Source organism: Hippocampus comes, unplaced genomic scaffold (genome assembly GCF_001891065.2).
Source record: "Hippocampus comes isolate QL1 unplaced genomic scaffold, H_comes_QL1_v1.1 scaffold230, whole genome shotgun sequence".
Classification (NCBI taxonomy): Eukaryota; Metazoa; Chordata; class Actinopteri; order Syngnathiformes; family Syngnathidae; genus Hippocampus; species Hippocampus comes.
In genome coordinates this window covers 135,303-156,262 of record NW_017837215.1, presented here as the reverse complement: position 1 = coordinate 156,262, position 20,960 = coordinate 135,303, and the positions used below count along the sequence as shown (strand labels likewise).

General features: G+C 42.1%; 1 protein-coding gene and 1 long non-coding RNA gene across 3 annotated transcripts in view; both read left to right on the top strand.

The window, feature by feature from the left end:
* Positions 1-20,960, top strand: part of LOC109508953 (RNA-binding protein Musashi homolog 2) — a 228,647-nt gene that overhangs the window by 98,627 nt on the left and 109,060 nt on the right. The window lies entirely within an intron of this gene.
* Positions 1,349-15,985, top strand: LOC109508954 (uncharacterized). The gene is made up of 3 exons (XR_002166825.1): positions 1,349-1,359; positions 6,371-6,376; positions 15,537-15,985. It is a non-coding gene; the product is annotated as an uncharacterized LOC109508954 (long non-coding RNA).

The window sequence follows — 20,960 nt, the reverse complement described above, 5'->3', positions numbered from 1 at the left end:
ATGTCATAGCGCGAGGGGAGAAGGTTTCTTTGATTTTCAGGAAAGGTTCGGTGACAATTTGACAGAGGCTGAGAGGACGTGGAAGCAAATCCTTTGATAGTGACTGTTGACAAAAGGCTGCTGCTACATACAAATAGCAATTTATCCTCTCCTATTCATCTCCTCTCCTCTCTTCCTATTTACTGAATGTTAGCGCTTCTGGGCTCATCGTCTCACATTGCCCACCACATCATAATTTTGCAGTGGCAGCCAATGGCATGTTGCGCCATTGGTGACGGTCAACCGTCACTTCAATGAGTTGATAGGTAAGGTTATAGAGGTCAATCCAAAAAAAAAATTTGCAGATCACTGGATGTTGACTTTTTATGTATCTTTAAATTGTTCCATTATCTCGAGCTGACTATACCCGACAAACATCAGCACTGTGAGGGAAGGGGGGAAAAAAAAGAGAGTTCTGATTTTAAATCATAATCTGACTCACACTAAAGGAAGTTTGGTAGGAGCCTTACTGATGTTAATTGGACCTTGATTTGGTGAAGGGGAATTAGGCTAGACAAAAAAAGCAAATTATTTTGGATTCTCCCATGCTCTAGGGTGTCCTAAAATGCGACAGGTTAAATATGGCCCAATTAAAGAGAGCCAGAGCAGAAATTCCTCCTAATTTCTCACACCAAGCTTGGTCTTTCAAAAGAAAGTGTACTTCTAGGAACAAAGAACTTTAAGACCGAGCCAATGACTCAGACTCTGCACTTAAAACAAATAGGGTGCAGCATGTTTGCAGAAAGTTGAGGCGACAGCTCGTTTTTGAGAAAATAAAAAGATATGCTTTTTGAATCAGTTATCGTATACAATGGTTTAAATCATGATGGCAAAGCTGGAAACGTATACAAGATGATATACAACTTGAACTTGCACCATGCAAATAGATGTAAAAGAACAGAGTGAGTTCAACTCGCGCTAAGTGGGCGGCAGTTTACCACCGCCTGTCAACCTGCCCGCTGGACAAAATGAACGTATCGTATGTAAAGAACAGAGGGTCGTATTGCCCCCTACACAGGCTCAAGAGACTGTATATTGTGGTTAACGATACATTACTAGCAGCTACAAATCCCTGCGAACTGCATTATTAGCATGCATGCTCTGAATTGTGGAAAATGACAATGTTGATGACATGTCAATATACTTGCAAGGTATTGCTTTACATTTGATCTGTTATTTATGACCGCCTTACTTTTTCATTACCATTTGCTACTTTATTTCCTAGATCAGGGTTGGGCAAACTAAAGGGCGACATTTAATTTTTAAAACAGACAGATGGGCAGGTCATTCATAGATTAATTAATAATACAAAATTAAAGCGTCGATCTAGTGATGTAAAATATATTATAATTTAAAAGGGCGAAACAGTGGGTGACTAATTAGCACGTCTGTCTCACATTGCAGAGGTGCAGGGTTTGATTCCAGCTCCGGCTTTCCTGTGTGACGTTTACATGTTCTCCCCCTGCCCGCGTGGGTTTTCTCCGGGTACTCAGGTTTCCTCACATATTCCAGAAACATGCATGGTAGGTTCATGGAACACTCAAAATTGTCCCAAGGTGTGAGTTTGAGCGTGAATGTTTTTTTTTTTTTTTTTTTTTTTTTTGGGTGAATGTGTGCCCTGCGATTGGCTGGCAACCAGTTCAGGGTGTACCCAGCCTACTGCCCGAAGACAGCTGGGACAGGTTCCCGCGTGTCCGCAACCCTTGTTAAGATCAGCTGATTAGAAAATGGATGGATGGATAAAATAATTTTAGGGGAAAAAAAGTGGTTAAATTGCCGCTAATATCTGAATTACAGAACTCTTGATAATGTAAATGTTTGAGCCAGATGAAAGTGAAAATAAAATGTAAACATTTGACTCACCACAGAAAATCGTGTTATTGGCCTGCCACATTTGAAGAAATAAAAATTTGCCAAATACATAAAACGAGCTTCTAAAATTCTGAGAAAATCGAGCCCTTCTCCCAGCTGTCGGACGCTGTGAGGGTGCCCGCTGATTGGACTGAAAACACGCTCTGCTCGACTCTTCTCTGTCGCTCAGATACGTTTCTGCAAGAACTTGTGTGCTCACTTATCAGTAATGTGAGCCACAATCTGAATAACATGTGCTAAGCCGCTGAGTTCAATAACAGTTAACTTTCCCTGAAATGTCTCAGTTATGTGGACCCACGCATGGCACAAAACCAACTGAGGCGCTGACCTATTGGATGATGCCGACACCGGTTCACAGGCAGCGAGGCTTGCTAGCCAACAGACCGTCGTCATAAGTCACCGCCTCACTCTGTTTTGTATCGTTCGTGGGTCCACATGACATAACGGGCTAGCAGGTGGACCGGTGGGAGGATAGTCTGGAATGACGGTGCTCAGTACTTAGTGGAGGAGGACCGACTCATGACAGAAAACCCAAGCCCCGTCCGTCTAAACGATCCGGACAACAGAAATGGAGACATAGTGAAAACTGTTTTTCTTCATAGCTCAAGAATTCAATGCTAAATTGTTCTTTCTTTGCACATTTTTCAGCATTTATCTTCAATCATATTTCATGTATTTGGAAGCAAATCACTGAAATCTTTAAAGTACGGGGTTGTCCATATGTGAGCCTGCCGGCTATACTTTCCCCTAGATTAATAAAAGGATCCGTATCGGAGTGCCACCAAAATTTACGCAGGCCTGGCTTTACACTGGATAGAGATGTACCCGCTATTATTATAATATTTTTAAGCGGACCTAATTTGTTCCTTAATTTTTCAATGACTAGCACATGAATCATCATAACAAAATAAGGGCAAATGCAGAAGGTGCGCGTCTAAAAAGATTAAAATGTGTGCAGCCCAATATGAAAATCGGACTTGGTGGAGGTCAGTGCTCTGACTTTTATTTCTTTTGAAACTCATTTTTTCTGCGTTTTAATGAGGTGTATAAGGATTGGACAAATTATTCTCAGAAGCAATTTTGATATGTGAACCCGCAAGCAAGTCCTTCAGAGCTCTTGCTTTCCTTGTATTCCATGTCAACTCTATGATCTCTGATCATCGCGAGAATCCTTTAAACTCACAGATTACACGTTACTTTGTTAAATCTTACTTTGAATGAGTGGAACAATTAGGAGCAGTGATGGGATTTGTGTATGAAACCACACTTGAAGATTTTCTGTCTTTTTAAGAATTCTTTCAACTCCCCCAATGCTTGCTCGGATTGCAGTGTGATTACATTGGGCTGTGCAGAAATGGCTGAATTGGAATCTTATCTTCTTCCATCTTTCCCATTACGGGCAGATTGAAAGCCCTGCAGCGGCGCTCTGGCTCACTCCCCAGTCAAGACTGCTTTTTAGACTGTAATTTGACAGCTTCTAATAATGTCACATTTTGTTGTTAAGATGCACTGCCAAGCACTTGAGCCATGCATGCTGTGACATCAGCACCACTTGAATTGTGAAGTTTTGCTGACCTTCCCTTCGCTCCTGGGCATCACCGCTGGCACTGCCTGCCTCCTGATGTCAGTATGACGTGAACTTGAAGAGAATACATTTCTAGATGATCTTTTAATTTAACTCTCCTAACACGTAAGCAATGTCTCTATTGAAGAAATTTGTCATTACTCTCTGAAAGCTAAGTACACTCCAAAAAATTGTATTTCATCAAGTGCTTACACAAAATAAAACCATTCGGATCCAAGTACATTTCTAAAATGGCTTCTACATCGATGTAAAAATATGTGTTTGGATCCAGATGACTTTATTTTGTGCATCCCCTTGATGAAAAAACGTTTTTTTTTTTCAATTGTCTGGGGTGCCTTGAGGTACAGGTTGAATTTGTTCCGTAACCACACTCATTACTCAAAACACCCAATCTCAAATCATCTTTCCCCATTAAATTGAAAGGAAATGCAATTAATCCGTTCCAGTCTCCCCAAAAGTCCCACCCCCAACCAAAAAAAAAAATTGTAATGAGGGGAACAGTATTATAGTTGACACGAATTAGGAAGAGTTTCACAGCTGCTGGAAATGACTCAGTAAGCGGCAGTAATACGGTATATGTTGCTTGTTGAGGAGGACAAATATTAGTGCCTGTACGTATTCTATTGCCTGTCTGCACGTGTCACTGCACCCTTTGTGTTTAACTAGCCGTTGCTTAAAGCGTCATGGCAAATTCCCATTATGTTACGTGATGTAGTGTTTTTTTTGTTTGTTTGTTTTAAATACGCAAGTATTTCTCTTAGTTTTATGTGTAGTTTGATTGGAAACTTTGACTGGGAGAGGCACCAAACAGCTTGCAGCCTCTTTTCTAAATGATTGTTCACTACCTGCCAAACTTCTGCTTGCTGTGAATTGATTGTCTCTCAAATTTTTGCTCCCAAAATTTCTAATGCACGACGGCTCGCGTCTTGAAAAACACCACTCAATCGTATTTATGTATTCATTTATATAGTTACTTTCATTTAAAGGCAATGTACTGATGCACTGTTCCTCCACATGATTTATGTTGGGCAGTGCAGATGTCTTATCTGTATGGTTCAGTCACTCATAGGGACATATGGTCCAAAACTGCATCTTAGACACACTCAGGGGGCCAAGCCTTCAGTGACACAGGAAGCGTGAGGGGGCCCCTGCTGTCTGCCATCTGGGCAACTGGGAGTTCTTTTTTTTTTAATGCCAGTATGGTAACCACTGAGGATAAAGGGCACGGGGGCATAGCGGGAGCCTCCGAAGACAGACAGAGGGGGCATTTTCAGACACAGGTCATTCTCCCTCAGTAAAAGAGCCACTCAGTAACACCTGTGCCCACTCCCCTCTGCCCCACTTAAGATGTTCTGTCAGAAAGCCCGTGCTCAGCAGAACTACTGGCTCCAAACAAAAGAGGTTGCAGGCTTGGCAGCATGAACGCAGGTGAATAACAATAACCACTTGTTCAGTTATTCATATATTCATATTTGTGCTCAAATTTAGCCTTGGTTGTGAGGGTGATGAACAGCGCTCGGCTGAGGCTTGTGCCGTGCTGACAGTGGGGAACTGCCTCGGTTTCTCTCTCGTTTAGTGTGAAGCAGTTGCTGTCAAGCGAGAGACTGAGTGGTCAGGGTGTCTTTTGTGAGTCTTGTCTTTGGTAAGCATGTTTTACTAAAAAAAAACAAACAAAAAAAAAAACAGTACTCTTAATGATGAGGCATATCAGTCACTGAGTTGTCGAGCCAGAGGCTTAGCTTTGACTGATAGATTAGCCACTGAAGGCTAATACACCCGATCAGTTGATAGACAGCAGTTACAAAAAAAGCTAATAGCTCCTCAAACCTTATTTGCTGCCGGGGTCTTCTCGAGAGACCTTCCGTACCGATCCTCTCTTTGAGCGTTATGTTCAGCTTCGCACTGTGAGCTTTACCCTGCACTTCTATGTTTTTTTTTCTTTTTCATTGCATCCAATCCTTTTGATTGCTGTATCACTCAATCCAGGTAACGGCCGTGCTGGAGACCGGTGGACTGTAAGAAAAGAATCGATTCCTGTAAAGCAGAATATACCGTACAATGCGAGTGAATCTGTCGGTTGAAAATGTAAATGGGCCGGGCTGTGAAGCGATCAGGCAGCTTCGGCACCCATGGATCAAGGACCGTGTAAGCATGAGATAGCATTTACCCCTGGTTTTAACTAAAGCACTCAGACATTCTCTCCTCTGCAGCCCTGTAATTCCCTCTGAGTGGTCGGTGTGAAAGTGAAGCACCATTATCAACCTCTACCAAATGTGTTAGATCTTCTTTTCGCTGCTGAAACGAACCACCTTGTTGTAGATTATTCCCTCCACTCAGAATGGAGGTAATGAAGAACTTGTAAATTAGCATTGCACAGTTTGCTGCCCATTAATGATCGGTGAACTCTGTCTTCATATTCATTCTCTTTTATATTGAACTAAAGGCAATCTATCGTTGTCATTGAATAGAGATTAGATTGATGGTATTGCCTGATGTCAACCTCTGTAATAATATATGTCGGTGACACAGCAGAATTCAGGAGCACTTTGCGCTTTTTCTGCATGGCATGTGAGCAATGGCCAAGGTTGCATATTTTCAGAGTGCAGTGAACTAGAATAACTGGAGTTACTTAAATGGGACGAGTGTGCAAGTGTCATGTTTTTTTTGAGGGGTGGGGGTATGTGTTAATTTTAATGTGCTAGCAGAACTTTTTACAACATATACAGTATTTTTAAGCATACGTCCGCAACAAACTGGACCACAAAAAGCTGCGTGATTCTAATTTGCCAGGGTTACATTTTGAATGAATGCATACTGTATATGCCAAAAAAAAAAGATAACTTCACCGTGGATACATTAGATCAAGTCCAGCAGAAGGTTGTGCTCGTCTCCTACTTGAATACAGATTCAGAGTTGTAGTGGCCATGCCTAGATAAGAATCCAGAGAAGCTGTTTCTCTCTTTCCTACTGTATGTCGTAAACATGTCACGAAAAGAGATTGTCCCTGTAACCGTTTGATTTGAAGGAACTATATTGACAACCTGCTAAAGTGCAGAAAAAAAAGGCTCATTTTCCCCCTTTGTAAAAGTTGACAATGATAAAAGTGGATTGCAGCAATCATGGCTGCCATGGATCAACACCTAGAAATATTTCACTCTGCTGATGTGGACATGAATGAGATCCAAAGTCATGTCTCCCTCTGGCTGACTGCCAGGACCTTCACAGGAGCTTTAATAAATGGTTTGTACCAACAGACGGTCCTTGGCCTGTGCGTGAGCGCTTGTGTGTGCGTGCGTGCAGATGTCATTGTGTGTTTATGTGCTATAGGAATTTTAATAAGGACTAAGTGCACAAGAACCCTCCGGGGAGAGAGAAAGACCAATAACCTACAGTAGTGCATTGTACGACTAAAAGGGTTTGAAGAACACGAAAGGGGTGGAAGCAGAGGTGTATTAGCTATTTATTCATAGCACTGGGGTGCACATGAATTATTCAGAGTGACATTCATTCATAATTAACTTTTAATGGATAAATAAATAGACAAAATTGTAGCAAAGGACTCGTATGGATATGACTTCAAGTATATACGGTACATTTATATATTTAATGACACAACTGAAGGGTGACGTTAATGAGGAAAGAACTACAGTCGCTGCTAAGCTAATGCATAAAACACAACCGCATGAGAGGGCTGCGTTAGCGATGCTCAGCATGGTGACGACGGAGAAATTGGTTCAGTAGGTGGGCTGCCTCAGGGACAGGAAACTGGTGCTCGAATTACACGCAAGTGTATGCAAGCCTGAGGGATAGCTGTTCCAAGACCTTGAGCTGATGCTCAGATCTCGGTTGTGATTTAGATACGCGAGACGGCGAGGTGGATAGATGGAAAGAACACACTGACGATCATTGACCTCATCATTGCCGTCTCATCGGCTCATTCCAAAACATTCGGATTTTCATAGCAGTGGACCAAGGTAGCATGCAAGGATCCAAGAAGGTGCAATGCTGCAATGTTGACTATTTTATCTCCATGGGCATCCTCGTCACTAATCAACATATTGCCTTGGAAATGTCTGCTTCAGGATGATCCCAACGTTTTAACATAATGAAATTGTGTGTATTGTCCTCCGCGGACTGCTGAAACTATGAAGCCAAACTCCCGCTGAAAATGTGGTTTATAACACCATGTCACCTCAATTTGTTCATCATGAGAGAGCTGACAATGAGTGACGGGGTGATGACGGGCAATAAAGGACATTGTTATTTTTTTATTTTATTTTTTTTTTATGCATTTACCGGTAAGTCAAATTCGGCTAATACTAAAAAAATATGCAGATTTTTTTTCTGTTATAGATGAGTGGAACTCTTTGATGATAGCATGCTAACTTACGATTCTCACAAAAGCATGAATGGAAGATTTCCCAGCTCGTCTTTTCCATATGTTATAGGATGCCCTCTTTTCTACTTTGACATTCTCGACAGCTCCACTTTATAAATGCTTTGAAAACTTGATTGAATGCATACAACATACAGTAGCTACTGCACAAAGACACATTTACTTTTTCTTTTAAGGTGTCTAATTTTTTCTCACACAACATATTCTACGTTATACCGTCTTTTTACTGCTCCTGAAAAAAAGTGACATGCATACGCACATTTCTGAATGTGTATTGTCCTGTCTTTGTCAGAGTAAGAACACCTGCCACTCTGTCTGTTCCTAAAACGCAGCATAAGAATATATTTTAGGACGGGTAAACGGAATTCCACTGTTGAACACTGACTTTTAAGTGACAAGTGACTGCTTAACAGCGGTTACGTTCTTATCAGGGAAAACAGTTAACGTGTCAGGGATATGAGCCCGGCGGGGGTGCTGGGCAGGTGTTGGGCCTCCTTCGGGAGCTGGAGGTCACATTACCATACAAAAGCCACTCTGCTGGGTAACCTTTCCAGGCGCCGCTCCCTAGTCGGGGGGCCAGCGGTCACACACTGGCACTGCCACAAGTGTCTCATCACCCAGCCACACACTCTGCCACAGATGTACACAAATCTCTCATATTCAGCCCCCCCGCGTTCGGTGTGACAGAAACATTGCTTGTATTGTGACATGATATATTTGTCCCCGGGGAACATAAATCACCAGGGACAGCTCTAAAGAAAAACAAATACTATGATATGGTCCATTGCCATCATAATGCGCACTAAAGGGAAAGGCATTCATGTGGAATTTAGACCCAAAGCCCGACATTTTATCTTCGGCAGCCGTCTTTCGCGCAAATCAGTACCTTTCTCCTCCTTAAATCCCTCCGGAAGAAGGGCTGTTGTCATTTAAGCTCCTCTCTATTTACAACTCCGATATGATGTGTGCAAGGCTCAACGGTGAGGAATGAGTGCAGTATGTTTGATATGGGTCGCGCGAGGGAGACAAGAGATGTACATCGACTTCCTGTGGTAGCATGTGGCGCTTTTCCTGGTTGAGAGGAGGAGGAAGTGAAGCGAGAAAGAGAGACTCGAAAGTGGAGGGAGGTGCACGACGGGCTGCTGCGGAGACGCTGTCGATATAAAGGGGGTTGAGCCGGCTGACTATACAGGTGCTTGTATTGGCGGCCGTCAGCACTCGCACAATGATGAGTGACTGTTAAAGAAAACGGATTGTCATCAAAAATGCTCGGCGCTGGCAAGGCATCCGCTGCAATTAAAAAAAAAAAAAAAAAGTCGTGTTCAATTTCAATATCCATTGTCTGCTATCGACTAAAGTACTGACTGCTCTCGCTCTCCATTCCTGTTGTGGTTGTTTCCATTCCTGTAGGTGGCAGTAATGCATATTTTAAACTTGTTGGCAACAGTCAAACGCATCTATGCATTTCACCTTTGCCGTGCACTACCAGTGATTGATAAAAATTCCCCAAATCATTGCAACTTTGCTTGTGTCACTATTCAGATGAGGCAATACGATTTTGTGTTTTTCAGGGGCGGAGCGACGTGATGCCAGATATTTTGATATCTGTAACTTTTCTGCCATTTTCACACAGATATTCTTAGATCCCTTGATACTCTGCTAGATCCCATTTACATTCATTGCATATTTAAAGAATATATTACTAATTGATCTGGATAAAAGAAGCCTTTTTTAAGTGAAGAACATTTGATTCTTACAGTCAACGTCACTCAAAATCAGGATTTTTACATCATATCAAACAACCAATCTGGCGAGAAGTCACTGCTTATCATTCCATCCTAGCTCACCGTTTCATGAAATAAAATGCACACATACAGTATACCAATCGTGCCCAGCAATAATACAAGCAGGGAGAAACCTAAGTAAAAATAATGTTTAGAATTGTGAAGAATCCAAATATATTTGTTTCATAGTGCTATTTAGATATGATTTGAATGAATTGGCGTCAGCTCATGAATCGCTGCATGAGATAGAAGTAAACTATCTTGCACAAAGGCAAAGTGATGGCTTTTTCTAGTCAATTGCGCTTTTTTTACATCCAGATTTTTGCTGCTTGTATTATGAGTATGTTGGGCAGGCATTTGTATATTTGTGCAATTTTATTTGGTGAAAAACACTGACTGTGGATGGTATGTTAAACAGTGTGTCCCCTTTATTTCCAGCAATAAACATTTCTCCAGAAAAAGAATACATCTTAACATTTATAATGTAATGAAATTCTTCAATTGAGTTTTATTGTGAATGTGCCATTATTCAGATACTCACCAAGTAGTTTCTAATATTGACATTTTAGATGTTGATGTTTGGACAAGAGGGAGCATATATTGTTGGTAAGTTATTAAACTAATGGAAAAAAAAATTGGCATCGCGCACACTGATTTTGACTGACAGGTCATGGATTAAAATAAATAAATAGAGGTGTGCTCGATTCCACGTGCATGCGTGAATGCGTGTTACGCTAGCCCACAGGTAGCACATGCTCACCACATAATTATAGTCATTACACGGCAGGCTGTGGATCCGCTTAATATGATAGTAGACACTAGAAAAATATCTGGATCGTTGACAGCCTTGTGGCACTGTAGCAGTGTGACAGTCAAGCGCATTGTTTATGCTGCAATTACCAAGCCCCAATTCAATCAGTCAGACCAATACACGTTTTTATTGCAATTATGCAAAAGACCTTACAGCTCGCTGTGTGGCGAGACGTGGTGTGCGCTAGCTTGTATTTATTACTGTATTTGTAAAATTAAGTCTTAAGAAGTCCCTGTCACTCAGCCCCTTTCGGCATCCTATATCACAAGCAAACGCCGCAACCTCTCGAAAACATCTCTTTAATATAATTGAGGCAACAATAAGGTAAACGGTCTAATCAAATGAAGTAGTCATTGCCAAGCTGTAATTAAACAGTTTGATACAACTGATTACCAACCTCTGATAGAGAAGGGGAATTGGTGATGTGGGGGCATGGGGGGGGGGGTGTTATGAAAATATTAATACCGCCCATAGCTCTAATTGCGAGGCATTTTGCACTTGTGATTGGCTTGTATCAATGCTATCATCACATTGACCACAATAAGGCAAGAAAGAACATGAGTATGGCAAGATTAAGCCCCGCTCCACTTTGTGATGCTCCAGTACACATTCTAATGTTAACAGTGGGGCCCTGCAGTCTGACTGAGCTAATGGGGTGCCATCCTATCAGGCCATGCGCCCAACCAGAACATTCAGATAGATTGTCCACATCGGCATCCTATATCACAAGCAAACGCCGCAACCTCTCGAAAACATCTCTTTAATATAATTGAGGCAACAATAAGGTAAACGGTCTAATCAAATGAAGTAGTCATTGCCAAGCTGTAATTAAACAGTTTGATACAACTGATTACCAACCTCTGATAGAGAAGGGGAATTGGTGATGTGGGGGCATGGGGGGGGGGGGTGTTATGAAAATATTAATACCGCCCATAGCTCTAATTGCGAGGCATTTTGCACTTGTGATTGGCTTGTATCAATGCTATCATCACATTGACCACAATAAGGCAAGAAAGAACATGAGTATGGCAAGATTAAGCCCCGCTCCACTTTGTGATGCTCCAGTACACATTCTAATGTTAACAGTGGGGCCCTGCAGTCTGACTGAGCTAATGGGGTGCCATCCTATCAGGCCATGCGCCCAACCAGAACATTCAGATAGATTGTCCACATCAAACCTTTTGGAAAATTAGCCAGCACATATTACGCTGTGGCATTTTACTAAGCCTGTCTAAATACGGCGATATGCTTAGTAGCCAGTGAGGGCCGAGTGCTGAGTGAACCCAACCGGGCTCGGTTTGGGGTCGCTCGACTCAAACCGAAATGATTGAAATGCTGTCGCAATCACAAACTAAATGCACGCATTTTTTTTTCAAATACGAAAATCATTATCTGAGGAATGAATTGATGTTTTAAAAGCAAAATTCAAGTGTTTTGCAAGGCGAGACAATAACTCGCCGTCCTCACTACAAGCAACTGAACCCACTCATCCTTGCCATTCAAATGTCACAACAGACAAATGTGGTTGAATTCTATCATAATACTTGCAATCTAACACCTGACTGGACTTCAAACTTTATTTGTTGAACCAAAGGTAATTTGAGTGTGAACCGATTTGCCGCTGCGGTGTCATGAGCAGCAAATGATGGGCAGTGCAATGAGTGCCAGTTGTCATTGGGCACATTTGATGAGAAAACTGACCTGCAGGTAATGAGCTTCACAGAGATTACACTTGCGCTCGGCTTGCTTCGTTTTTCTTTTTTTGAAGTCCAGCCACATTAGAACTAGGTTTAGTTCCGCTTGCTCATATCGATATAGGATAAATTATAATTAACCCCCATTAAAATGTTTCCATTTTGGTTGTATGACCATCCCATTTATGTGAAGGACTTGGACATCCATTTACATTCATCCTATGGAACAATTTGAATCATTTGAACCCTCATCAATAATTTAGATCAACAAACATTGAGCAATGGTGTCCCATTTTGAAGTCCAATGAATAAAAAATGTGACCGCCACGATAGATTGGGTTTTACACTGATGAATCTCATAAAATTCTCCGAATCCAATCGTCTGCGACGTGTTTAGGTCACCTTTTTAGTAACAATTCAGCACGTTTTAAATCTTTGAGACGAATGAAAAATCAACACATCTCCACAGTTTTGCTCAAGTAATTAATTAGAAAAAAAAGAGGACCATCTGGTCTGTGGGAAAAGTGGCCTTTGAATTCCAAGTGACTTGTGCTTGACTTTATCTCGCGCTCTTGGTTTTAAGCGTGTGGCCAGAGAATGCAAATCCATCAGAATACAGCCTTGAGAATATATTTGTGACAGTTTGGTATGTTGTGTAAATGACACAGTGAAAGCTTGTAAAACCGAATAGTATTTTGATGTCCAATGACGGTACACGAGGCTACACCAACAAGTGTGTCCGCGTGTGTTATCGCTGCCGAAGACAAAGTGCTACATTTTTACAAATACTGTACAAGTGATTACGATCGCATCTCTCCTATCATCGTTCCTCTCACATTGCGAAGACGATAAGTGAAGTAAACTGACACGAAGCTCATGATGTCATCAAAGCGTGACGTTGACACTTGATTGATAGACCCAGTTGGATTTGCACGCATCAGTCAGACCGTTCACTCGGCGGCACGTTAACTATGTTGCGCGACGTCGCTCTGGAAAGCGCAACTTTTCCCCCCGTCTGTGTTTTCGTCTCCATGTACAGTATACTTGTGGGCAGCTCCTTTTCACAGCTGCCAGTGCTTGCAGATCAGCAGAGGATCACAGAAACCGAGTTTTTACATTATACAAGGCTTGCGTGAGCTCAGGATTTCCTCGCCTTTTGTTGTACAGCCTGGTTTGTGGAATAGCAGATCAAAGCTTCGCTCAGCGCGCCTCACATAACATCATTTACACATCTGTGAAATCTACAATCACGGAGAAGACTATGGAACCTCTCCCGCATTCATGAATGGAGAACTTTGACCAGGTACAAAGGTTAGGCGCGAAACGGAAACGGTCCTGCTTTTACCGAGCGGATGATTTGAGCTTTGACAACCGCTCATTAATTCTATTTCTACTTTGCGTATTGCTGATTTGCTTTCTTCTTTTCACCCGAGGAAGCTATTCATTAGTCGATCCAGGTTTGATGAATCTATTATTCAATGCTAAATTGTCAACGGTGAGTCCACAACTCATGAAATATGTATCCCCTCGGAAAATGTTCATTTCGCCAGCTGTTTCATATCGTCACGATGAAGCCAAAGTCTCCGTCTATGGCTGCTAGTAACTGTCACTCAAGGACAAACACTTGTTGATGTTTTTGCCCTCGTTGATTATTGTGTTGATTTTGTGAAAACGAAAGCTTGTGGTGCGCTGTGTGAAGCATTTTACCCCCAGGGTGTATTTTGGTTCCAGGGATAACTTTTCTAATTTCACACTACATTTTGACTGATAAGAATGTGAAAAAGAAAGAAAGAAGCTAATTAAATACGCAACCGGTATAGGATGCTGGAATTAAGTGAACACATTTTCTGACGTAATGGTGAGGCCAGGACATCTATTAAAGCTGTTTGCGAGATCATCAACGCTAATTTGGTTGAAACTATAGACTGCCCTCATGGCGTCTGTGGAGAAAAAAAAGCAGGGAAAGGAGTGTTTTTGTTTTTTGCTGAGCTGAAGTAGCTCGACTCAAAAGATGAATGACTGTGTTCTCTAGGAACTCTGAGCTTGATTTAATTGAGTTGAATTAAACCTAAGCCAGGTAGAAATGGAGACAGAGAGAAAATCTATGCTGTTGATCTATAAAAGCCTTGAGGGCTTCGATTCGGATTACGTAGATTATTTTGCTGTCTGGTCACAGTCACACATCGGTCTTATCCCTGGAGTCCTTTGTCCTTATTTATATATTGTTTAGGTTGCGAGCTGATGACAGATGACCGCAACTGTTATGTGATGTTGCTTCCTCAAAATTGGTACAAATGTTATTCGGTTATCATAATTCGGTTGAACTCGTGGCTCAACGAAGATGGGGCACCACCAGCACAACCGAGTAAATGAAATTACGTATTGATTAGCAATTTAGAAGAGCATGTGCAAGACAAAAACATGTTGACGGTGTTCCAAATCCTGTAGAGGCATTCAGAAGATTCTGTTGGGTAAGTATAGATATTGCGATCTTATTTCGTATCTGAAACACAGTGAAGACTGTCAACATCTAGTGCACACAATTTGTGACGTTGCAACGAACTGGACATCGCTGGATAATTGAAGAAAAGATGAATTGGAAAACCGCTCAGGGAGGTTGCCAAATGCTGACAGCTCGACTGAAGGGGCTGTAGCAATTTCTGGCAAGTATTGGCTGATTATTACATGTGACAACAATCTTCCTTTTGGGCCATGGTGGCAAGACGGAAGACTTGTCTTGCAAAGAAAAGAAGCACTTGAAAAAGCATATATGCAGTTGCATATAAGCTTATATCATATATTTTATATTTTATATGGCGTTCTGTACTATGTACAGTTCATTTTTAAATTATTTTGTGCATGCAAATACTTCGTTTTTCTACTTTCTTCCCTCCAAATTTGGCTGCTTTAAATTGCGAATTACTCCATTGTGAGACAAATAAAGGTTTTCTTATCTTATCTCATCTTCAATCTCCCAAAATGCGCGTGGGAACGATAAAATAGTTTAAGATGATCAGTCAATGATCCTCAAAGGGAAATTTCAGCTCATAGGATACAACCGAGTGTTTACAAGTTCAGAATAAAAATAAATAAAAAAATATGAACGGTTGCATATGCCGTTTTCTTTTTTTCGGGTAAAGTAGCATGTGATCTTATTTTTCTTGATTTATTTAATTTTTGGGGGGAGTTTAACCGAACATAAAAAACAGAGCAGCATATTGGGGTGAAAAAAAAACAAAACAAAAACTGGCACTGAGTCTGTGAGTTGTGGCCCACACTGCTGTTGTACAGTCTGGTGGCGCCGAGCACAAAGGAGTGCCTGAAGCAAGTGAAAATGTGTTTTATTCTGATGAAGCAACTTTTTGGGCCATGATTCCAAAAGGTATGTTTCACGCAAATACAACACTGCTCATTCCCGAAAAAAGACCGTACCCGCGTGAAATATGGCGGTTGTAGCATAAGGCTTTGGGGCTGTTTTTTGTCAGCTGCAATTTGGGCCTTATATATATGGTGATGGGAATTATGAACAGTTCCAAATCCCTTTACTAGTCGGTGTTTGCACATATCCTTTAAAATCCCGCTAGGAGCAGCAAATTGTTAGGAAAAGCCTCGTATGGGTCCAATAATTGAACATTATAATATTGCGAAGGCAACTGTACTTCTGGTGCATTTTTTTTTTGTTTTAAATGATCTATGAGCAGTTCATTTTTAGGAGTAATGCTGTAGGATGAGTTTGGAATTGTAGTATTGTGTTTTGAGGTGGGGGCGGGGGACTCAATTACTTCCTATATCATACATCAACAATAAATTGATTAAAAACTTTTTTTAGTGTAGCTATAAATTACAACGCATGATAAAATTCATGTTGCGCAAACTTTTAAAAGTCAAACTTGAAAACCAAAAATGAGAATATCCCAACTCGGAAAAAAAATAGTCAATACGATTTTCAAATCAGGGTCAAAAATACGTTTAGGGCCATAAAAATCCGTCTATGATTAAAATTTGCTGTTGACTAGTCAAAAAAAAAAGGGGGGGGGGATCAGCTGTTTATACATTTCTGCCTGCTGATGTAGATGAAGCTACGCTGCCAACGTAGCCATAAAAAGCACGCCTGAGTAAAGGGGCTTATCTCAAATGCGTTGGTCTTTCTGTGCTCTGGTACATTCTGCCGTATGTACACAGAGGCAGGGGCACGATCTCGCCTTGTCTTTGGTTGTCTGTATTTGTCTTGCTGTCTTTATTGTGCTCCCCACTGTGTTCTTTCTTTCTGTCTCCTCTCTATTTCATCGCCGTTTCAGCCCTTTGCTCTGCTATTACCTCACTTTTCTATTATATTCCCATAACAGGCCTGTCATGTCCTAAGAAATCACCTCTTGTTCTTGACTATTGCAAGATGACACATCGAAATGTTTCAAATGCTATGATTAGCCAACATTGTTCAAGGGTTCCCAGAACAAAGCTGCTTGGGGGCAAAAGATAAATCCGTGCCGTATATTTATCTGCGACATTACAATCCTTCTTGCTATTGTGACAGTAGAAATGATACAAGTGGGGCGCGAAGGTGGCCTTTTCCTTCCTTATTAATATGACGTTACACCATAAGGAAATGGATGGCGCTGTTCTGCGAGCTAGGCAACCTCTTGATCAAATGAAATATTATGCAGCTCATGTTAATTTATGTACATGCCAATGTTTTTTTGGTTTTTTTGCTTTGGAGTTGAAACACATTCTGTGTAAATAATTAAAAAAAAACAAAAAAAACATAAGCTCGGTTCAGTTGATATGCCGTGGGAATTTGATTGACTGTGGCTGCACGCCACAAAATCAACATAGAATGTTGAAGAGCATGTTTTGTTATTATATAACTTACGTGAGTCCTTGAGATCAGGTCCTTTGGTAAAGGCAATTAACACGTTCACTACGAGTTGCTGAGAATTAGAATTTAGGGCAAAACTGAGACTGGGTGGAGTATATCAGTGACATATATCTTGTGAATTAGTTTCATTTTTTTTTCCTAACCTGAAATGTTTTCCTTGATGAGTTCATATGCATCCATTCATGTCATTCAAATCTAAAAAAAAAAAAAAAATCACTATTTATCCCGATGCTCCATGTCCAGCTGCTGCAGCACCTGCCACTGAGGTCGAAAAAGCACCTAATGTTGTCTGCCTCTGCACATTTGCTTGAGAAACACCCTTCACCACCCGTTGAAATTTTTAAATGGCTCTTATGGAGTCAGCACATTTTGACACCTTTCATGCTTTGGTTGCGCCTTTTTTTTTTCCTGTGATTCTCGACAAATTCAAGGGATTTGTGAACATAATGGAGTTATATTTGAAATAGTATGGCTTCAGTTTTTGCTGCACTGATTCAAATCAGTGGATTACAGATTTTAACAGTTTGGCTAACCAAAGCCTCACTATAAAATAAATAGAGCAGCAGACATGGTGTGAGAAATTACTCAAAACTGTGTAATTAACATTTCAAACAAGAAAAAGGCAAATGCTGTAAATATTATAAATCTCACCAGACCTCTTGCAGCTTCAAGATTCACTGCTACATTAATAGTCCTCGCAAAATGTCAATGATTTTTATTCCGACCGAGATTGTGAGGAATAATGAATAAAATCAATTTTGACTAAGCTTGTCACAAGCGCAACTGTGTCCGAAGAGTGTGAGAAGTATTGAAGCACTCTTTGAAGTTTAAACAGCAGGAAAATGTTGAGCAAGAATTATGCGGCGATGGCAATTCAACAGCTGCAGCCGGGTAGACGAATGCCAAGTCATAATGTCTCAAAATCAGCTCTTCCAGCCAACTCAAATTGCGCTTGGAAAAGATGCAGAGTAACATTGCCAACAAACTGTTTATTGCATCTTAGATTTGTTGAAAAGAAAGGAATTGCAATTAGAATCGATGCGCAGAACATTAATCACAGTCAAGATTGATAAGATCTAAATGGCATCCAGTTACCGCAAACATCACGGATAAGTACATCTTGGTCAATGAATCCAAAACGGCTGCAGACGATACCATTTTTTTTTTACATCATCAAGTGTCTTTAGTGTGCATGCGTGTACGCACACTTGTGCCTTTTATTTGTGCGTTTTCCTATTTTACGTGTGTGCATGCTCCCAGAGGGGAAACAGGCTGTGCGGGGTGTTATCTGCTTCTGCAGAGGGTGACAGCTAATCACCAGCCCTGACAAACACCGGGGGAGAGGGGAGGGAGGAGCGATGACAAACGAGAGCGAGAGGGGGAGACGGCACTGGGCAGGGCGATTGACATTCGAATTCCGCGGAGTAACCGCAGAGTGCCTCGTATCCTGTCATCACGGCGCCCGTCGAAGTTTGAATCCGGCGGTGGACAACCGCAGAGCCCTCCAACCTGGCCCACTGACAACTCATAAAAGCCGCCGTCATTGCAGGGCCTCACCAAGACAGAAAGCCACCAAGAAAACAAGCGATGAGTTGAATGAATTTTGATGTTTGCCAAGTCTGTCAGCACCAGCTTTGATCTCCTACCTGCTGCTCGTAAATTCCTCAGTGTCGCCCTGGAGAACGGCTGGGTAGCTGTTACGGAAGCCACCTTACGTCGTGTTACCTTGTCAGGTGAACACAGACTCTCGACTGATTTTGCCGGTAACCCGACTTAAAGTGAATGCCTTGCAGATGGGTTGCGTTCCCGTGAGCTGTGTGTTGACACGAGGATCAGAGGGCATCGGGAACATGAGTGTCGCTGTCATAAAATGGAAGCAGGAAGTCAGGAGATAAGGCGAAACAATTTTAGGCGCACTCCTGAGAGTGGGTGTCATCGTAGCGTGTGGGGGGGGGGGGGGGGGGAAGGGGGGTTTTCCCCCCCAAAAAAACATGTACACCCAGGGTTGTCTTCACTACCACCACACCCAACTGCCACAAACCTCCTACTTAAAATGTCTCCCAAAACACAACAGTACTTTTCATGAGGTGTGCTCGATTTTGGGTGCATTTTTGGGGGCTGACACTTGTTAGAAAGTCGGCCAAGAGAGGGACTTGCCATTCAAACATCTGGAAGCATCTGCAGCCATCTGGAATGTGACTGTCTAGAAGGCAAGGGGGGGGGGGGGGGGGGGGGGGGGGGGGCAATGGAGTTTTTCCCCCCATGAAAACATGTCCAACCACGGTTATGTGATCAGAGCTAAGAGCTCTGTACAATCATTAAATATTTGGTTAATGGACATTAATGACTGCTCAGTTTGATTAACAATAGCCAGACTGAAATGTCAGTCTTCTCCTGGTGTGCCATTGGCTTCTGGCCTCCATATGGTTTCTGGGCTCCCTCCCAGAGCCGGCCGGTGTGGGTGGCATTACTCGGACCAACTGGCGTCTGTCTGAGTCGCCTTGATGGGTGTCATGCCGAGGGCCTCCACACGGAGCGACCCTCATCTGCTCGCACTGTCACACCTCTCACCACTTTGCTCTCTCTATCTGACCCTGTCACCAAGGCACGGAGTGACAGATTCAGCGAGAGAGAAATCGCACCGGGAACTGAAAGAGCGGTTGGCAGGATCTTTTCTGATGCAGACGCCGCTGAAATCCTTTCTAAATAAAATCAAAGATAACTGTCAGCTGCGTTTACCGTGCACGCTGCTTGAGTGCATGCAAATAGCACTATCAGCGAACGAGTCAGAGGTCCAATGCAATTCCAGAATTGAAGTTGTCATCCATTCCTTTAAGCTTAAGTGTTAGCCATGTGTTAAACAGTCCCACCATTCTAACGCCATACAAGACAGATCAGATTGCACAATTACTGTTTCACGGCGGGGTTGGAAATAGACATTTTGTAGTCTAATATCTAATCCACAGATGGTTTGTGGCCGTTTGGTATGGGAGGGTGGCGGAAGCGCATATCATCTACGTTTGAGTGCACGCGCATCTACATTCGTGGTCTCGCTTGGTGTTGGGCGCTAATGGCTGTTGGCATTTGGCCGCTATCACTGATTGTTAATTGTAGATTGGGCGAGATGCACAGCTTCCCTTCTACCTCTGAAACAGATGCGAGTTTGATCCGCTCACCCCACTCGCAAGTCTCTCCTCTATTTGTTGTAAAAGTTGGTTTTGCTTGTTGCGGAATTTATGAATGCAAATACGATTCAGCGCCACACATGAAATTATACAGAAATGCGGTCACGACATCCTCTACGTATACAACCTATACAACGTTTGGGGGTGTCCTAGTTGCTCAAACGTTGAGATTGCATCGATGCAACCTATGTAAATGACTTTAATGATGGTAGATCAAACATGTGGAAAATTGTTGTTGAATTCATTCCATCCAATCAACAGAGTGTAATTACTTGATGAAGCCATTAATATGGTCGCATAAGGCTGAATCGAGGCAATTTAACTTTTCTTGTTCATCCGGTTTTAATTCAATGTTTTGCGGACGACAATAAGCTGGGTGGCCGAAAACCTACACAGAACCGTGAATATGACAACCCGTCATCATTGGCGGTTGGATCCTGTCGCTCTCAATCCGACAACAAGAACATTTAAAATCACGATTACTTTTAAAATGAAAAGCCAAGAACTGAAAGGGTCAACTTAATGTTCGAGAAATGCTAATCTGCTAACTGACTTCTGTCTCGGTCGCCCTTGAGCAAGAGGTGCAGCGCTGCACGCCTCTTCGCTCTGACATTTCTCCCTTCAGGCCTGCCTTCGTATTCTCTGGGTAGCGTGCAAAACAAGTGGCACTATAAACAGAAGAGTGTCCACTGAATTTCCCCTTGAGGAAATTAAAATC